The sequence below is a fragment of the Adiantum capillus-veneris genome, chromosome 28 (genome assembly GCF_014529385.1).
Source record: "Adiantum capillus-veneris isolate H3 chromosome 28, ASM1452938v2, whole genome shotgun sequence".
In the NCBI taxonomy this organism is placed as follows: domain Eukaryota; kingdom Viridiplantae; phylum Streptophyta; class Polypodiopsida; order Polypodiales; family Pteridaceae; genus Adiantum; species Adiantum capillus-veneris.
This window is the reverse complement of record NC_140958.1, coordinates 17,789,394-17,808,934: the sequence shown is the minus strand read 5'-3', so window position 1 is coordinate 17,808,934 and position 19,541 is coordinate 17,789,394.

The window sequence follows — 19,541 nt, the reverse complement described above, 5'->3', positions numbered from 1 at the left end:
TGGTCCTTCGTAGAATCTTTTTCTGGTCCCCTGCTCACGGCTACTATAGTCTTTGACTTTGCCGGTTGAAGGTTTGCAGGCCCCAAAAAATTACAGTTACTGTTTTTACTTTTATTTATGTTTACATTGTTTCCTTTTCAGGACTACTTACCCTATAGAAAGACAGCTTGCATGAGCACTAATCACAACCCTAAGAATCATGCAAAGATTTTCGAACAGATTAAGTTATAGCTCAAGGACCATGAACCAAAGAATGCTTTGGCAGTTAGAACTAGACCCTTCCTCTCTAGGAAGGTCAAAGATTGTATTACTTACTATGGTAAGTATAAGTAAACCTCGCCATACTTTTTTGAAAAATTGCAGCGTCTTGCTCTCTCACAAGGATTGGAATTGTCCTCGGAGCCCCTCTCAGTGGCCTCATCTCTTGTTCTCAGATGTATTAGCAGTTTGGATGCTTCTCAACTAATTTATGATTCGTCTCTTACCTCTGACAAGAAAGTATCTGTCTTACATAGGTTGTTTCTTAATGATTGGGTCAAAATTTTGGCGACTTTGGATAAAGACTCCATGGAAGGAGTGAATTTAATTATCCATTACATTTCCCAGCTTCCTCTATTATCCTCACAATACCAGCAAGAGCTTGCCCTTTTTTCCTCCTCTGGTGCTGATCTGTCTAACTTTCTTAGAAAGTTATGTGGGCTCAATCCCTCTTTTGTCTATGCACCGGCTACTCCATCTATTCCACAAACTGGTGGAATCTTCTATGGGCATAGTGCAGCCGTTGAAGCAGTTAAGGAATTCTTTGCTCCCTCAATGACTCGAACCTCCTAGAGAGGGTGCCTGAAATATCCAAATTTTTTCCTGTCTTGCATGTTAGACAAATTGAAATTTAATCCCTCGGGGTTGACCATCAACTTTGGGTCCTGTCCAACAAAGCTTTCTTAGAACCTATTTTGAGAGAAACTTGGGTATACGTTGCCAACCTTCCTGCCTCTATTGTGGAAGATTGCAGGCTCAAGATTCTAAAAGGAGGGCAATTTCTGGACAATGGGGATCTTATCAAAGCACCCTTCAATCTCAATCTCATTGACCACTCCAAGTGCCCCTCCAATATTGGCCTCTACATCCATACCAAAGGAAACATGGAATTTGCCAAGAGTAACTTTGATTTTTACACTGAATCCATCTGGAATGTCTTTCGTCCTTATGTAAAATGTGCCTGCAGATTTCTTGACCCTAAAGCCTTTTGTGAATCTAGCATCATGTGGTTCGATCATACCATTTGGTTTATTCTTAACCATCTGGACTTACTTTTCTCGAAAAAACCTGTGGACTTTCATATCTCCCTCATTTTCTCTTGGTAGCCAAGCTAAGCAAATTGTAATTGCACAGATTGCCTTCAATATCTTCCGTGGACTAATGCTTGATATCTTGAAGGAGTGAAATCTAATGAACCCGGTATTAACTTAACTACTTATGCTAACTTTAAAGGTGTTAAGCTCATCACTAGTCTGCTTAAACCTTGTATTGATGAGGATGGCTCCCCTGCTCTCAAAAGGACTAACTCTTTGATTACCCCCAACTCCTTCACTTCCTTCCTAACGCCTAGTTCTTCCTCTAACTGAGGAAGAGTTTGTAGCTTTACAAGAGGAAGAGGCAGGTCTCCCCCCATCAAGAACTTCCGTGAATTTTAAACCTTGATGATATTGCAGGCTACTACAAGCCCTTGCGGAAGAAGAACTCTCCACAAAGTGGATCCGGACAATGGTTTCATCTACATACACTGTCTCTTTCACAATGTACTCCTTGATTGGATTCAACCAAAAATCTTTTTTGTGAGTGCTTTGATCTATTTTTTGGTAATCACAAATTACTCGACAATATACTCATAGGATGGAAATATCAAAATCCCATAAAGAGGTTAATCTACAATAATGGATTTCTTTGATAGGATTATGTTCCTCATTGTACTTGCTTTCAGTTTACCACCTTTTGCAGAAATTTTGAGGCTTTTGGTAACCATGTTTGCACTTGTGATCTTAGCATTATTGAAAATACTAAAATACGTAGAATTTTGGCCAAAGGGATCAATCATATATCTAACTTCCCCAAAAACCCTTACCTTGCTCTATCAGCTATACTAAGCTGTCTCGCTGACATTGTTAGTGCTCTTCGACTGGAGATGACAGTCCTACCGGACTTAAGGGAAGTTTTGAAGGAGTGCTTCCTTCATAAAATATCACAACTACCTAGTAAATGGTTATCATCCGATGATTCTTGGCTTACTTCTCAGCTAACTTTTGATTTTCAAAAAATCTCTGATAAATGGTTTGTTGTCGGGGTTGACAAAAGCTCTAACTGTCCCACTATCATTTGCAAATACCTTGCTAGGAAAGGCCGCTCGTAATCGAGTATTTGGTAAGGAATTCTGTCATATTAAATCTCCACTACAAACAATTACCAATAAAATTGCTAAGCAATTAGGGATTCTAGGCTACTCTGTGCTGAACACTAAATTACCTGTGTTATTTCCCACTTATAAAATTCATAAGCATAAGTTCAAGTGGATATCCGATGCCTCCAATAGTATTTTTACTGATATCACCAAGGATATTACTTTTTGCCTTGACCTTATATTATCTAAATTTGAGCTTATTTGTGCCACTAAACAGAAAATATGCCAGGAATTCTTACATATTCATTACAATCCCTTTTGGCTTACAAAAAACTCTACAGAGGTCTCGCTTAATCTTCCTCAGCATATCTTCCACATTTTTACTGTTGACATTACACAATGTTACGCAAACATTCCCCTTGAAGGGGATCTTGGCCTTAAGACTATTCTTGCCAAGGTGATTAAATTGGCTTTTCCCAATGCTAGAAAGAAGAAGCTTTTCTACATCTCTCTTTCCAAAAAACCCAGGTGGATTAATGTATCTCACTCTGTACACTCCTTACACTTTAATGAAGCTAAGCTTTGCTCTTACATCTCCTGGCTGCTGTGTAACTGCACTATAGTTTTAGGTGGTCTTTGCTTAAACCAATGCCTAGGCATCCCCGTGGGATTCTCATGCTCTCCACTTATGTGTAATATTTACCTTGCTTTCTTCGAATACAAGTGGTGTATCAAGACCATGGAATATTACAAAAATAATCTTTCATAGTTCAGACATACCTATAGATACATGGATGACTTACTTAGTGTAAACAATAGAGACTTCCCCAATGAAATTTGCATGATTTACCTTCACTGCCTCAAAATTGAACCTGCCTCTCTCCATGAGATCATCACACCCAATGGGGCTTTCTGCACATCTGTCCAATTCCTTAACCTCTCTATCTCCCTTCATATCCCATCTATTGGTGGGTATGACCTTAGGTTTGTGTGGAAAAGGGATCTCCTAAAACTATCACTTATAGAATTCATAAAAAAGAATAGCAATAGGCCTTACAAGGTGGCTATTTGCTCTTGTATCAGCCTGCTACACTTAATTTTCTATTCTTCCTCTAACGCTTTTCTTGCCTGGGAGGAGGTTTGTTTACTAACTAGAAAATATTTCCTTAACGGATTTAATAGAAACCAGATCTGTAACACTATTATTCAAGTTCTCACCCAACATAGTTGGCCTAGATTACACTTTAAACAAGAGAATCTCATTTCTCTAATTAGGTAGTAGGCCCATACACAATGGGTCTACTACCAACCCATTGTGTATGGTGCCTGGGTTAGGGTAGGTATACACACACACACACGCACACACACACATAGTGGCACTATGGTATTCTTGTTTTTCTCAAAAACGTACCCCTCCCCCACCACCACTTTGATCTAGCCCGGAAACTGATGGGTCACTTTAGGGTTACTACTCAAAAAATGCCACCACTTTTTAGAGACCATGGGGCTTAGCCCTTGATTATTAAACTAAGGATCTAAAGTAGAGATCTCTCTGGCATGACGAGCGTGAGTATGTTCTCCTTCTTTATTACACCATGAAGGCGGACTCTCCTTCTTTGCTGTGGATGTCCCCACTCATGGGTATCTGCGTGCGGAATAGAGCTACCACACACACTAACACTCTCCAGGAAGGCGGTAATGGCTCCCACTCAGAGGACTGGCAATCCCTCCTCCTTCCACCATTTAAATAGGTGAGGGTGCATCTCTGCCCCTCACTTAGCCAGTGTTGCTCTATCGTGTTTTTTCTGAGAAAACTTGCTGCTTGCTTCACAAAGGGAGCGACGAAGCTCACTACTCAGGTGTCTCAGGTCTTTTTCTACCCTGGCTTGCCTCGCTACTGGTTGTGTTGGAATTTTTTACTGTTGTTCTACATTGAGCATTCATTTGTTATTAGTTGTCATAGTAAGGTAAGTATTAAATGTTTGTCAGACAATAGCATGGAGGTGGTTTATACCTTGCCTCATGTGTATACTGCTTGTGATCATGTTGTGTTAGGAGGGGTTTTTTTACGGATGTCATTAATTGTCTTGTTGGCACACTGTGCGTAGTAGGGTATATACTACTCCTATGAATGATAGGTGGTCTTGGTATTACTTTGGTACCTTGGAATTTTTTAGCTTCTGCAGACTGTGTTGTTTCATGTTGTCAAACTATGCGCAACAGGTGTAAATAATACTCCTATGATGGATAGGTGGTCTTGGTATTACTATGGTACCTTGGAATTTCTTTGCTTTTGCAAGTTTTTTTCGTTTGCAGACTGTGTCAGTTCATACCGTCTAACTGGTTTTTAAAAAATAGATAAAATGGGGGTTATCTTGGCAGTTTTAAACACTGGTAGCATCGGGGATTATGGGATACTGGGCATCTAAGTGGGAAATATGGTTCTTTATCAATGCTACAGTTGCCGTGTGATTGGACAATTCCACTGCTCTGTGTTACTATTGTTCAAAAAAAAGGGTTTTTCTTGGTGCACTAAATTGGGAGGTAAGTATACGGCTGTTTGGCTTGACATTTGTATGGTATACATCCGATCTGGGCTTGGAAAGGGTTACACCTCGAATGTGTATTCTTTCCTACAACTGGTACTGAAGTCGGTATGACTGGGTTTCTTGTTGGTTGTCGCTTCTGCAATCTATGTAAACCCTCTATAGTGCGGCGTATGGAATTTTTTGGAAAAAGAAACCATATACTCTTTTGACCATTGAACAAGGTAAGTTGGCTACTTTCTCTAAACCTTGGTGGGAATTTGGTTCCGTGGCATTCATAAGACCTGATCAATATTAATTTAGGCAAGCTAATACGATATTGGCATTCACTTTTTAGTCGTTGCTTTTAGACAGGCTATGCCGCTATTTTATTTTATGAAAAACAAAAAACATTATCAGTTCTTATCTACTCGGTAAAAAGTATTTAGGCTTGGTTGCTATTTAAACCTCATTACTCAAGTATTTTGTTTTGAAGGAATATACCACTGCTGGTTTAAGAAAAGAGGGTAATCTGATACTTGGATTAGAAGAGGTTTAGGTTCTCTTTGACTAGAAACACTGTGATAATATATATAATTGATTTACTTTGGACTTAGCTTGTAAAAGGTAATTTTTTTATAAAAGATGGACATGGATAACAACTGATATAGTCCATTGATACCTATAAAACACATCCAAGGCTAACTGAATTGTTGTCTTGTTTGGATGGATGCAGGTAAGGACTCTATCTTATCTTGGAAGGTTTTTTTGACTTTGGCAAGCTATCCTACTCCGGATGGAACACTCAATTATGACTTGGGAAGTTCCTTTACTATCTGCATACTGAAAGGGGATCTCTTTCCTACAAACATTGTACTTAAAATGATTCTAATATTGAGTTGTTTTTGTACTTATCTATTCCTTGTTCCATTTCCAGCTGTCCTTTGAATGTAAAAATTCAATTATGTCTTATTATCTAAGATTTAACAGCTACACAAACACACACACACACACAAATAATCGGTAGTTTTTACCAACTTTTAGGTGCACACACACTAAGTGTTAATCATGTTGAAATTGCAAATTAAATACGCAAATCTCTAATTCGGCATGAGCACAACACAAATCAATAATCACAATTGAAAAATCATTATGTACACATTGATTTTTAAATGCACACACAAGGAAAAAATAGTGCACACGCACCTAAAATTAGACACACACACACAGACACATACACTCAATTAGAGTGCACACACACTTGCAATTGATCATCCAAGCATGCAATTAGGCAAATTTAATCCAAATTAGCACATGAAACCATCAGTTTGCATATTGGAATTTATAAAATTTTCGGCATTACAATAGCATGCAAACACACAAAAGCAAAAGTTCAAAATCACAAATTGATAACAGCTAAGCATACCGTACAAGATTTGAGTACAATGGCACCATCCAATTTCGGATTACGCAATGTGTAGATTGATTTCGCCGATGCTCCAAAGCCCTAATCTTGCATTCCAAAATCAACAAATCATTAAGTGATTAGCACAAACTGGCGTTGTTAGAATGAAATTGAAGGCTCTAATTAATCAAATACCAAAGCATAAGCACAAAATGTTAGTTCAATTAGTAGAAAATTAGTGTGTAAGCTAGCAAAAAATAGTAAAATTAGCAATGGTTAGTGTGAAATTAGAGTGTGTAGGCACAGAATTAGCAAGATTTGTTAACAAATTAGGGGAAATTGAACAAAATGCCTCATGCACACACATTTAAAATCCACAAAATAACACACACAAGGAACACAAGGAAAATTAATGAGGAAACCTATCTGATTATGCCATAATCACACTAGCATAAGCCATCTCTCCTTGAAAACGGTGCCAAATGTTGGGGGTACCATCGTAGCATAGCTTCAATGAACAACACTAATTGTCAATCAAGAGGGATGAGCTACCCAGCTAGGGCATGGAAACACTCATAGATTAGTGAGCTAGTCATGGCAACACGAAGGGCAACTCTATGAGGTGAGCTTTTTGGCCTTTGGAGGATCTAAGCCACAATGATTGGCAATCTCTACATCCACTTCTCTTCACCTCAAATAAACCCAATCACACACACTAAATGATTGCAAAGACTTGCACATCACTAATCCCGTCATGCAACACATTGATCACAAGCACACACACATAGATCTATTGAGCATCCGCACTCCAATCAAACCTACATGCACACACAAAGAATAGAGGGAATGACACAAGATTAGAGCATGATTAACCACTAATTAGTTATAATCTAGCTAATCAAATCATCATTAATAATCATAGGAAGTATGAAAGAGGCATAGTGAAAGAGAATTAAGCCATGATTAGTGTTAATGAAGCTACATGAGCAAGGAGAAGCTCAAGGACTCTATAGCTACACACCTCATGAGCTCTCACCAAAGAGTGGTCTCTACAAATGAGGCTTAGAACCCTAATTCCATTTACACATTGCCTTATATACCTAGGTAAAAATATGCAATGTTCGGGTGCCCAAGGTCTTTAGGGTTCCACAACTTATTGAATCTGCAACGTAGGCGCACTAACTGACCTATTCTTTATAGCTTGGAACTTACATTAATCCGGTAACACATTACAAATATTACAATGGCTTGAAATAAATTAGAAAATTTCAATATATGGCCATTTTGGGAAATTGTAAAAAATGTCTAACTCCAATCTTCATTGTTTCTTCGTATTTACCTTTGATGTGCATTTGGAAAGCTTTGATTCTTTAGCAGCTTCTATTATCTGACGTCAGCTCAGTTAACAAAGAGATGGATCTTGCAATAGAGGAAGCCTCATTGAGGGAAAAAAACACACATTGTATAGTTAGAACCGCAAGACCATGCCTTTAGAGTAGACATGTTTACATCAACCTTCCATTCTGTTGTTTGTGAGCTTTCTTTGGCACATTGTAGATGGCTGCTATTTATATGAGATACAATGGGAATATATTTTGTGAAGTTGTGTAAAGAATATGTTTACCAAAGTTTGTTTACTCTTGTAATTGTTTCGATATCTTATCCTCTTGTGGACCATTTTGTGAGTGATGAGAAAAAAATGGTTTGAAAGAGATAGGAGGAGAGGGAGACAAATTCATGCAATACCGTGATGAAAAGATAAATAAGTTTAGAGAGAGAAAGGGATAGTGGAGGGAGTGAGAGAGGGTGGTGAAGGGATGGAGAGAGAGAGAGGAGGAGGATAAAAATCACGAATAGAAAGAAAATCACTTTGAGAGAGAGAAAGGGAGGGTGGAGGGAGTGAGAGAGGGTGGTGAAGGGATGGAGAGAGAGAGGAGGATGAAAATCACGAATAGAAAGAAAATCACTTTGAGAGAGAGAAAGGGAGGGTGGAGATAGTGAGAGAGGTTGGTAAAGGGATGCACACATCTTAAGAGAAATTCAAAGTGGGAGAGAGCAATAGAGAGAGTGTCATGTGACACATAAGGAGACATTCAGATAATAAGGAGATGTTCACCAAATTCTTGTAGAGCGACATTTTTGGAAATAAGGTTGTTAGAGAGAGTGTCATGTGACACATAAGGAGACATTCACATAATAAGGAGATGTTCACAAAATTCTTGTGGAGCAACCTTTTTGGAAATAAGGTTGTTAAATGACACAGATGGGGTGAGCTTTTTGGAGAGAGCTTTTCCAAGAAAACCTTTATGCCCAATTTTTACACAAAAGCTCTCTCAAAAGCTTGCTCCGTACCCCAACTCAAGAGAGATTAGAGAGAGGGAATAAAGATAGAGAGAGAGGGTGTACAGAGAAAAAGAGGAAATTTATAGAGTAGGGAAAGGATAGAGAGAGAGAGAGAGAGAGAGAGAGAGAGAGAGAGAGAGATGGAGGGACAGAGAGAGAGAGAGATAGAGAGGGAAAGAGAGAGATGGAGAGAAGATAGAGAGAGTGAGAGATAGATAGATAGAGAGAGAGAGAGAGGGAGATAGAGGGAAAGAGAGAGAGAGAGAGAGAGAGAGAGAGAGAGAGAGAGAGAGAGAGATGGAGGGACAGAGAGAGAGAGAGAGAGAGAGAGAGAGAGAGGGAAAGAGAGAGTTTGAGAGATGGAGAGAAGATAGAGAGAGTGAGAGATAGATAGATAGATAAATAGATAGATAGAGAGAGAGAGAGAGAGAAGAAGAAGAAGAAGAGAATTTTTAACATTGTGGGAAACTATCCCAAGAGACCTCAAAGATCTATCCGATGAGAGTTGAACTCAAGTCTTGTTATTCAAGAGGGAAATGGCATAACCAATCTACCACACTTGGGTGATAGAAAGGTTATACCATTTTCTCTTTTTATTCACTCACACACACACACACACACACACACACAAACACACGCACACACACACACACACACTTATCAAGATGACAATGCCTTGGCTTACCCTTGACCAAATTCTTTCCTCTAGTAATTTTACTCTTTCTCTCTCTACTGCATCTATTCCTACACCCTTTGGAACTATCATAAATTATCCTATGGTGGATGGTGAAAGTTTGACAACTTTGTCTACGGTGGGAGAGCTATGACCCAAAGGGCACATGAGCACGCTTTGATGGTGGTAGATAGATTAGGCCATCTTTTTGGAACCATCACATTGGTGCCATAAATTCCAAACAACCATACATGGCCATAGTGCTAAGGCTACCAATCACAAGCAAGGGATATCTCCTATTGACCACATTCACACATCCGATACAACACTCAATAGAGCTGCCATACACAATCAGTTTGGTACTTCTCAATCCTTGCTTAGTTTAATAAATACAAAACCCTTTATTAAAACATGTTCATGGGCTCTCTGCATCGCTCTGCAGTGCACTCCTCGCCGTGAATTGCAAACTCATCTCTCTCCTCTCTCTCTCTCTCTCTCTCTCTCTCTCCCCACACACACACACACACACGCACGCACACACTCACTTGTGATCAACTTCTCCTGTGATACTGCCATGCAGCATGAAGACATGTTGGCTCTCAACAACCAAATGCAGATAGCTTGTCGTGACTCTGAAAAAGGAAGTTGCGGATTGCTCCATCCCTCCTTTACAAAAGCGTGAGGATTCTCCTATGTAGGATATGCCTTCTTCAAACCATGTAGGCAATATTGCCTACGGAGATATCTAGGGGTTTGAATAATGTCCATATTAAGAAGGTTTTCTTGTTTGATTAATGTCATTTCTCCAAATCATTAACATAATACAAAATTGTTGGAGGATGTTGGTTGTATGAATGTTGCAATTTCTATGACATGAAGGTTTAATCCAAAAACATGCAGGTAACTCTGCTGGCTTTTCTATGTAAGTAAGCATTTCATGAACATAAGCTTGCTTGTTGACTAAGCATCACACATATGTTATCAATAATATCTCATTGAAAATGTTTGTGTAACTCTCAGCTACTTGGTTGTAGTTGATGTCTAGGAAACACAGAAAATAGTTTTTATTGTGGATTTTTTGGCCCTTACATTAGCTGGGATACATCTTTATGCTTTATGCTTGATGCCGACAGTGCCAGGGATTTCATTGACGTAATCACGATCGTGTGATTACGTTAATAACTATAGTATTTACAGAAGAAAATCACGTGATCACGTTAATTGTTAACGTGACTTTGATTATGACCTGCAAAAACCCATAGAGCTGGTTAGCCCACCAGAGTTTTAATTTTTCCCTGCGGATCCCGCACCGGGATCTTCCATTTTCTTGATGGGCCCGCCAAGTATTTACAAATGCCCGGCAAGCCCGTCGGGATAATGAAAGAGCCCGGTGGGAGTAATTATTTATAGTAAACAATGTGCTTACCGTGGGCCTTTAGCTAAGAAAATCCTCGGGGAGTGTATCCAAGTGCCGGGTATAGTCATCTCCTTGCGAATTGACCTAAGGGTAAGTCACAGGTCCTTCTTTTGGGCCGAACGTGATTCTTAATTCGGTAACCACTTCTAAAAAAATTTAATTCCTTTACCAAACATAAAGGTACAAAACCAAAACAATAGAAAATTTGGAGATTCATGCTCATTGCGACCAAGCCATTGGTCCAAATGAGGGTTGTAACTGGTTTTAGAAGATGAGAATATGTAAATGACAAGTTGATAGTCAAGCGTTGGATGTCCTGTACTAGTGTACTGGGCATACAAAGATCCTGAGGTCTTGCATTTTTCACCATCATAGGTTTGTGTTGATATACACTGTCACTCTACAATATAAGAGCGATAATCCTTAATTGGGTGAAAATAGCTTTTATATAGTGAATCGGTTGCATAAGGGAGCTACAATCCTTCATTGGGTACAAGTACTCCTCAATTGTGTGATTATAGTGAATATTTATTTGCGTTAGTTCATGCATTTGTTTATACAGAGAGTGCATTATGTATTATGATAGATTATTAGTGCATGAAATGACCAATCATATATTTTATTAGTGTGGAAGTTGATTATTCTTTGTAGCATTTGAAATTAGATGCGTCTTATTGTTTGCAAATCAAACTGGACAGATAAATAATCATCATAATAATAATTGCGTTGAGAAATTCATAGCATTGTTGTAGTTATTATGTCATGCATAGAGTGTATTGCAATGTGTATGTTTTCTCACAACATAGGTGATCGATATGTGGATTAACTAGCGTGCATTGAAAATCTCATAATGTACATTTTTGTTACTTTCATAGTGAATGAATTTTTAATATATATTGAAAATAAGAAAAATGTTTTAAAAACTCAACATCTGGTTTCTTTCTTGATCTCTGCGTCCTCACATGGCCATATTGTTTTCATCATGTCCTTCATCACTTCTTTATTGATTTCTTTCCATTGCATGTGGTTTGGATGCCCATTTTGAGAACGGGAAATAGGTCTTCTACCCGTGGAACGGGAAACCTATTCTTGATAGTGATCCTATTTAGTGCTCTATAGTCGACACACATACAATATGTCCCGTCTTTCTTTTGCACTAATAGCACAGGTGAGCAAAATGGAGATGAGCTAGGCCTAACCATGCTCTTCTCAACTAACTCATGCACTTGCTACATAATCTCCTCTTGTTGAGCTTGAGAAACTCTATAAGGAGGTTTGTTAGGCAGTGAACTTCCTGGAAGAAGTTCAATTGCATGTCATCATTACCTCGTTTAGGAGGTAGCTCACAAGGGATGTCGTCAATAAAAACATCTTGAAACCCCTTGAGAAAATTGGATAACTCTAATTCCTTTTGGTTGCTTTTATTTTCTTTTGCTAAAGCATTGGGTTCGTTTTGAGAATCTTTAACAAAAATCATGTACACGGAAATAGAGCTCTTTATTGACTTATTGAAAGCTGGTGTATGTACAATGGGGATAGTGTTACCCATTTCCTTAGCATCTATATACATGTATTTTTCCCTGAACTTAAAGGAGATTCTCCTTTCAGGAAATTTAACATCGGCAGCCAGGCGGTCAAAGCATGGTGCCCCTAGGATTACATCCTCATGCTTGAGAGGAGAGATAAAGAAGTCCTCTTTGTCCACATAGCCTTGGACATGAAGCCTCAATTTCCCGATTAAGGGAATGACTAAAGCTTCTTGCCCCTTGAAGGCACTGTCTGCGGGTAGGACATCTGCCATCTCATAGGATTGTATGCCTAGCTTGGTGGCCAACTCTATAGATATAAAATTGTGAGTAGAACCACGGTCAAAGAGAATAAAAGCATCATGTTCTCTTACCTTTCCCAAAGCATGGCATAGAGGAGATCCTTTGTGATGATTTTGGTGAGTCTCCTCCTCTTGGATTTCAACCAAGGAAGCTCTAGGAGGATCTTGGCGGTTGTTCTTCTGGGGACAAGTGCGGTATGCATGCCCTTGTTCGCCACACTTGAAACACCGGTTATCCTTGCGATAACGCTCAAGCTCTTCAAGAGAGAGTTTGTTCTTACCTTTGTAAACTCCCTTCTCTTTATCTTTGTTGGAGTTGCCCTTAGGAGACTTTTGGACATTGTCCTTCCCCTTAGGCTCATTGGAACCCTTGTTTTCCGGGGGCTTATTATTTCTTTAAGCCCCCGTTTGGAAATTGATTCGTGAGGCCACCATAGTATGGTGTATTCCCGCCGATATGGTACGTGGCCTTTGGGAGTTGACATACTCCGCCATTTCTCCGGTTAAGCCCGCACAAAATTGTTGCTTTTGCTCTCCAAAATCCAACTTTTTAAAGACAGTGGATTTGAGTTGTAGGTCCCAAAACTTGTCTACATATTTGTGGATGGATTCATTGGGAGAGAGCTTTAAGCTTCGCCATTCGGTGAGTACTTTGTCTTTGGCATCGGTGGCCAAAAACTGCTTCATAATGGAATCTCTTAAAGCTTTCCATGTTCGTGGAGCTTCACCGTTGGCTCGTAGGCTAGACCACCATTGCCTGGCGGACTTTTGAAATTGCATAGCTACAAGGCGTAGCTTAGAGGACTCCGTGAAGCCCTCATCTCCAAACGCCGCATCAAATTGCTGGATAAAGTCCAAGACTTTGTCCGTAGCACCAAAGGTACCATCAAAGGTAAGGAAAGAGATGCTATTCCCTCCCGCTTTGAATTTCTTCAACTTGGACGACCTCTTCCATGCGGCATAGGATTTCCTATGGCCTCTTCTTTTTTATGGTTCAAAGGTTGCACCATCACTTTCTTCAAAAGGTGAAAAATTTGAAGAAGGCGGAGAAGAGGGTGACCTCTTTCTTGCCTTTTTCTTGTCTTGATCTTCGTTGTCTTCACCATCACTTTCATAAGAGGAAGAGGATGAAGAAGATGGAGAAGAGGGTATCCTCTTTCTCGCCTTTTTCTTCTCTTGCTTTTTATCATCCCTCTTTAAATTATGATGTGGAGAAGAGTGCGATGGTCTTGTCCGCTTTGGTGGTGATGGAGAGTGTTTAGCCCGCCGTCTTCATGGAGCCATCTCCGCCGAGGTGGCGGGAGACTCACTTCTTTCGCATTCCTTCGATGGAGGCTCTTGAGTTCTCCTTTGGGAAGGAAATGCATCATCAAGAAGTAAATTCTTGAGCCCTTCGTATGGATTCTCTTCTTCTTCCCAAATCGGAGAGAGAACTCTTTTGGGAGTCTCACAAGGAGGCTTCCTAGGTGTTCTCTCGTCATGGTGATGAGCTTGGAGAATCCCGTGAGCACGGAGCTGCCGTGGAGAAATGGATTTCCCATGGCGTGTTGAATCCTAGAAACAAGATAGTTAACAAGCATTGAAGCATCATTAGTAGCTTGCTCATGAGCAAAATCAAAGTTATCAACATTAATTTCACTCTCTTTACTATTGTCAGCCATTCTAACAACTTTTAGGTGTAAACTTTTTAGGTGTACTTTGGCACTTCAAGCCCTAGTTGCTACTCCTCTTTACCCCTTTAGAAAAAGCACTCAAGCTATTGTACCTGCGGCTCGAATACCATTAATTGCAAGGAATAGAAGAGAGGGTCTTTCGACACCAAAACAACACCGGCTCCTGTCAAGCTTCTAATAGCTCAATAGTGGTTAAGCCGTAAGCCCCGCAGGACTCCACTATTAAGACCATAGCTCTCCACGGTGATACGCCTTTAACTGCACAAAGGCAGGTGCACTGCAAGGCTAAAAAATCCCTATTCTACTTACTCACAGACAATTAATAATACCATTTATAGCTAGCTTGAGGACCTCCCTTCTTGAGCAAGAAAAGAGAAACCTTGTGTTCTGATACCAATGTAACATTTAATGGCCTAAAAACTTGTGTGTAGCGGAAATTAGCATGAACATAGTGGGCATTTCATTAGAATAGATTCCTAATGAGAATTACAAGAGTGCTTGGGTGGAGAGAGCAACAAAAAGCATAACACCTAGTTAGATAGCATCAACAATACTTTCAAAAGAGAGAGAAATTAAGCTATTGACAACAGTTGAGGACCGGATTTGCATGGAGCCGGTCCCCCCTCCAAAAGGCTTTGTATTATGGTTTCTCCCATCAAGAGAGACATTGTACAATACAATTCTTTGTGTTCCTTCAAGACTAGCTAGTGCAATGAAGATGAAAGCTTCATGCACTAAGCAAAACACTTAGTAAACACAACTTTACTTATCCCTAGGGACTCCAAGGTAAATCTACTTAAGGAAAGAAAAGGTGAGATAATGTAGAAATTGGTAATTTTATATGAGAAAGGCAGAGTGTGAGAAAAACTATCATGTTTTTATGTGAGGTAAACTAATTGGGACAAGGATAGAGGGACATGAAATATCAAAATTCAATAAATTGAATCTTTGAGAGAAGCTCAAGATATGAACAACAATGGTGATGATGGTGGAAGTAGAATGTTTTGAGTTAGAATATCGAGGATTGACATGAAACTTATTAAAAAACCCTACATCAACATAGAGAACGATGGAGAGAATATGTAGAAGAGAGATCAAAATCATTATGGTGAAAAAAAGCAGAGGAAGTAGAATAAAAATCTAAGAAAAATCCCCCTGGCATCATTACGAGAACCTTAGATGAGCAAAAGAAGAGTTTGAGAAATGATGCCAACAAATTGTAGGAGATTCAAAGAGAGAAAGGTAGAAATTGATGAAGAATTAAGCTGGAACGTAAATTGGTCAGCTTGGCAAGCAAGACCTCACACACCTTCGAAGATGGTGAGAGCTAGCAGGGTATGAGAGTAGATTGAGAGGAAGGAGTATCTTACGAGAAAGATGTACATCTCCTCACATAATCACTCATATTAGCATAGCTTTAGCTTAGTAATTAGCTTGGTAGAGGAGATGAGCATGCATTGAAGCTTGGCTCTTGGTTGGATTTGCATCCACAAGCCAAGAGTGTGTCGATGTAGGCTTCTATCTCACAAGCTTGGAGTTGGTGATGAGCTCTCCATTAAAGCTTGGGAAGAGATAGTCTTATCTTTCTTCACACATGAGATTGTGTGAGTGTGTGTGTGATAATGCTTTGCAAAAATCAGCCCCCTCTCTCTCTTGGGCGAGCCCTCTTGCTATTTGCTCTTGCAGGCTCCCCATTGGACCTCCCCAAGTCAAGCCAATGGCTATTAAGCAGCATAAGTGATAGCCTTCTAACATGTGTCCCCCTTTCCCCTTTTGTGAGAGCTTAATCAATTAAACTTAATTGATTTAAATGAATTAAATCCCTGTTGGGGTATAAAGCCCAATGTGGTCGCCCAGGTAAGTGGGCGGGCCGTCAGGTATGTACACATATTCTTTTGTAAAAACCTAATAAGAACTCACTATGCTCTACACATTACAGTAGAGCGAGTTCACCATATCGTCGTGCTCTTTTTCTCGCACTCTCTCTCGCGTCACACTTCCGCTCGTACTCCTTCAACTGGTATCAGAGCTCAGATCGAGGCTCGGGGCAACACTGCAGGAGGCTAGATTCACCAGCTCAGATTGGAGTGAAATTCGACAGGCGTAGACACGGCCCCAAATCTTGTGGGGAAGCCCGTAGGGCCTGGTGTTCTCATAATTACATTATGAGGTCATCTCGGCCACTGTTCGGCTTCGACAAAGTTCTGCGCAGGCCATTTTTGACTACGTGGTCTCAGCGGGTGCAGATCCGACTCTACAAATTTGGGGTTTTGGCCTACGACTGCAGGTGCTAAGGATATCGGCACTCCCAGAGTGCTGATTTTTGGCTGTCTACACATCGAAGGACAACTCACAGTTCTTGGAGGCGTGTCACATACGACATGGGCGCATCTACACACAGACTGTAGGTGACATCCACTAGTTCATCATGTAGCTTGTGTTTGCTGCTTGATATTCCAGATTTCATCCTGACATTGCAGGTAATTCCACATGGGATGTATTGTCAGAGATGATGTATGTCTGTTGAGGGTTTGCTGGCTGTGAGTCACGCAGCAAACAACCGTCGCAGCGGTTACAGCATATAGTGGGAAATTTGTGGATGTATGACTTTGTGGGAAGTCTATGTACTGTCAGATTTACTGCAGCCTTTGTTGAGGGTCGAGTGAGGTTTTATTGAGCTGGGGGATTCTCGAATGTTGAGATCCTTTCGGTGATACAGGTCTTGGAGCGATCCCTTGAGCACCCTTAGATAGGTAGCTAGGATGTATTGACTGTGAGTTAGACAGTTGGGATTGCATCTTTGCTTTACTGCCGTTGAGGCATTGTCGCAATCTATGCTTACAGGACAGTGACAGGACAGTGAGAGACAGTACAAGTGCAGGAGTACCCACAGCTTACAGTGTTAGAGAGACAGTGGTTTTTTGAGCTGTTTTTTGGTCTGTTTTTGAGTACACCATAGCCATTTTACAAAGGAGACTCTGCCGAAAGTTATGCAGAATCTGAAGCTTTCTTGGTTCATTTGACAGGTTGATATTGGTTCAGAGGTCAGTTTAAAGGGGAAACTCTGCCTAATTTTTCCCAGGAAAGTAAACTACTGTGAAGCGTAGCTATGGCTGGATCACAGGACACTGCTCTTTACAATATCAAGAAGCTGGATGGAACCAATTTCCCATTGTGGAAGAAGCAGATTTGGCACATGTTGGTACAAAAGAAGAAGATAAAACCTATAAAGCTCAAGGGGATAAAACCAGAAGATATGGACGAAGATGAATGGAGCGAAATGGATGAATTGGCACTTTCTACAATTATGCTGACTTTGGCAGAAAGCGTTTACTTCAATGTAGCAGACGAGATGTCGGCTTATCAAGCATGGACAAAGCTGAGTGATCTTTATGAGAAGCAGAGTGCAGCTTCACAGGTATACTGGCTTAAGAAGCTTGTTGACTTGAAGATGAAAGAAGGGACCCCTATGTCCAATCATCTAAATGAATTCAACACCATCTACAGTCAGTTGTCAGCTCAAGGTGTCAAGTTTGATGAACCTGTTAGAGCTATGCTCCTGTTGATCACATTGTCGGAAAGTTGGGACACTTTTCGCACAGCTTTGAGTAATTCTGCACCTCCAGATGGTTTGAACATAGCAGGTGTAGAAGGAAGTCTGCTTACTGAAGAAACCAATAGAAACACAATGGACAAAGGCAAAGGAACAGCCTTAGTTGTCAGGGGAAGGGCCAAAGAAAAGTACAAAGGTGGAAAGAGGAATCAGTCTCGTACCAAGTCCAGCAGTGCTAAAGGCAAGAGTGACATAGAATGCTACCATTGTGGCAAGAAGGGTCACATGAAAAGAGACTGCAGAGAATGGAAGGCAGAAAAAGGCAAAGAGAAAGCTGAAGACCATGGTGAGAAGAACAAGTCCTCAGTGAAGATTCAAGAAATAAATGTGACAAACATTGTTGCAGAGGATGACAGTCTAGTGTCAGGAGACATCTACTTCTTGAATAATACAATGGACTCAGCTCTTCTTACAGCATCTGATGGAAATGCACTGAGTGACTGGATTATAGACTCAGGGGCATCACTTCATGTGTCTCCAAACAAGGAGTGGTTTACCTCTTATGTGACCACTAAAGATCATGATCGGCTAGGCAATGGGCAAACATGTGAGATCTTAGGTGTTGGAGATGTTCAATTGAAGTTTCAGAATGGCTCTTCTTTCACGCTGAAGACTGTGAGACATGTTCCCGCAATTACAAAGAGCTTGATCAGCACCGGTTTACTTGATGATGCTGGCTACGTCACCACTTTTGGACAAAACATGTGGAAGATATCCAAGGGTTCTATGACAGTAGCACATGGAGTAAAGTCTTGAGGACTTTACATGATTTATGTATCAAATGTCTCTAAAAATGTAATCAATGTAACCGAGCAGCCGAATGTTTCTTTGTGGCATAGCCGGTTAGGACATATGTCCAAGAAGGGAATGGAAATCTTGTCTCGTTCTAGTTATTTGCCTGGCTTTTCATTTAAGATTTTGAATTATGTGAACAATGTCTGTATGGTAATGAAACACAGCAGCCACATAAGCATAGAAGCAGTAGAAGAGATACACAGTTGGCACTTGTTCATAGTGATTTGTGTGGACCTATGCCTAACCTATCTCTAGGGGGAGCTTCTTACTTTATGACATTTATAGATGATTACTCGAGGAAAGTATGGGTTTACTTTCTCAAGCACAAGGATGAAGCGTTTAGTGTTTTCAAAACGTTTGTGACACTTGTGGAGAATCAGAGTGGCAAGAAGCTTAAATGTTTACGCACTGACAATGGTGGAGAGTATGTTTCAAAGGCCTTTCAGGACTTTCGTGAGTCAAAAGGTATAAAACGTGAACTTACTGCTCCTTACAATCCTCCTCAAAATGGTGTTGCTGAGAGGATGAATAGGACCATACAAGAGAAGGTCAGAAGTATGTTGTCTAATGCACAGCTGCCAAATGGGTTTTCGGCTGAAGCTGTATCAACAGCTGTTCATCTTATAAATAGATCTCCTAGCAAGCTTTTGCAGAAGGATTCAGTGCCAGAGATGGTATGGTCAGGCAAAATGCCCTCATACAAGCATCTCAGAGTCTTTGGCTGTGAGGCATATACTCACGTTCCAAAGGAATTTAGGAACAAACTTGAGCCAAAGAGTAGAAAGTGCATCTTTCTAGGCTATGGTAATTCTGGTGAGATGGGGTACAGACTTTGGGATCCCGAATCCAGAAAGGTTATCCGCAGCAATGATGT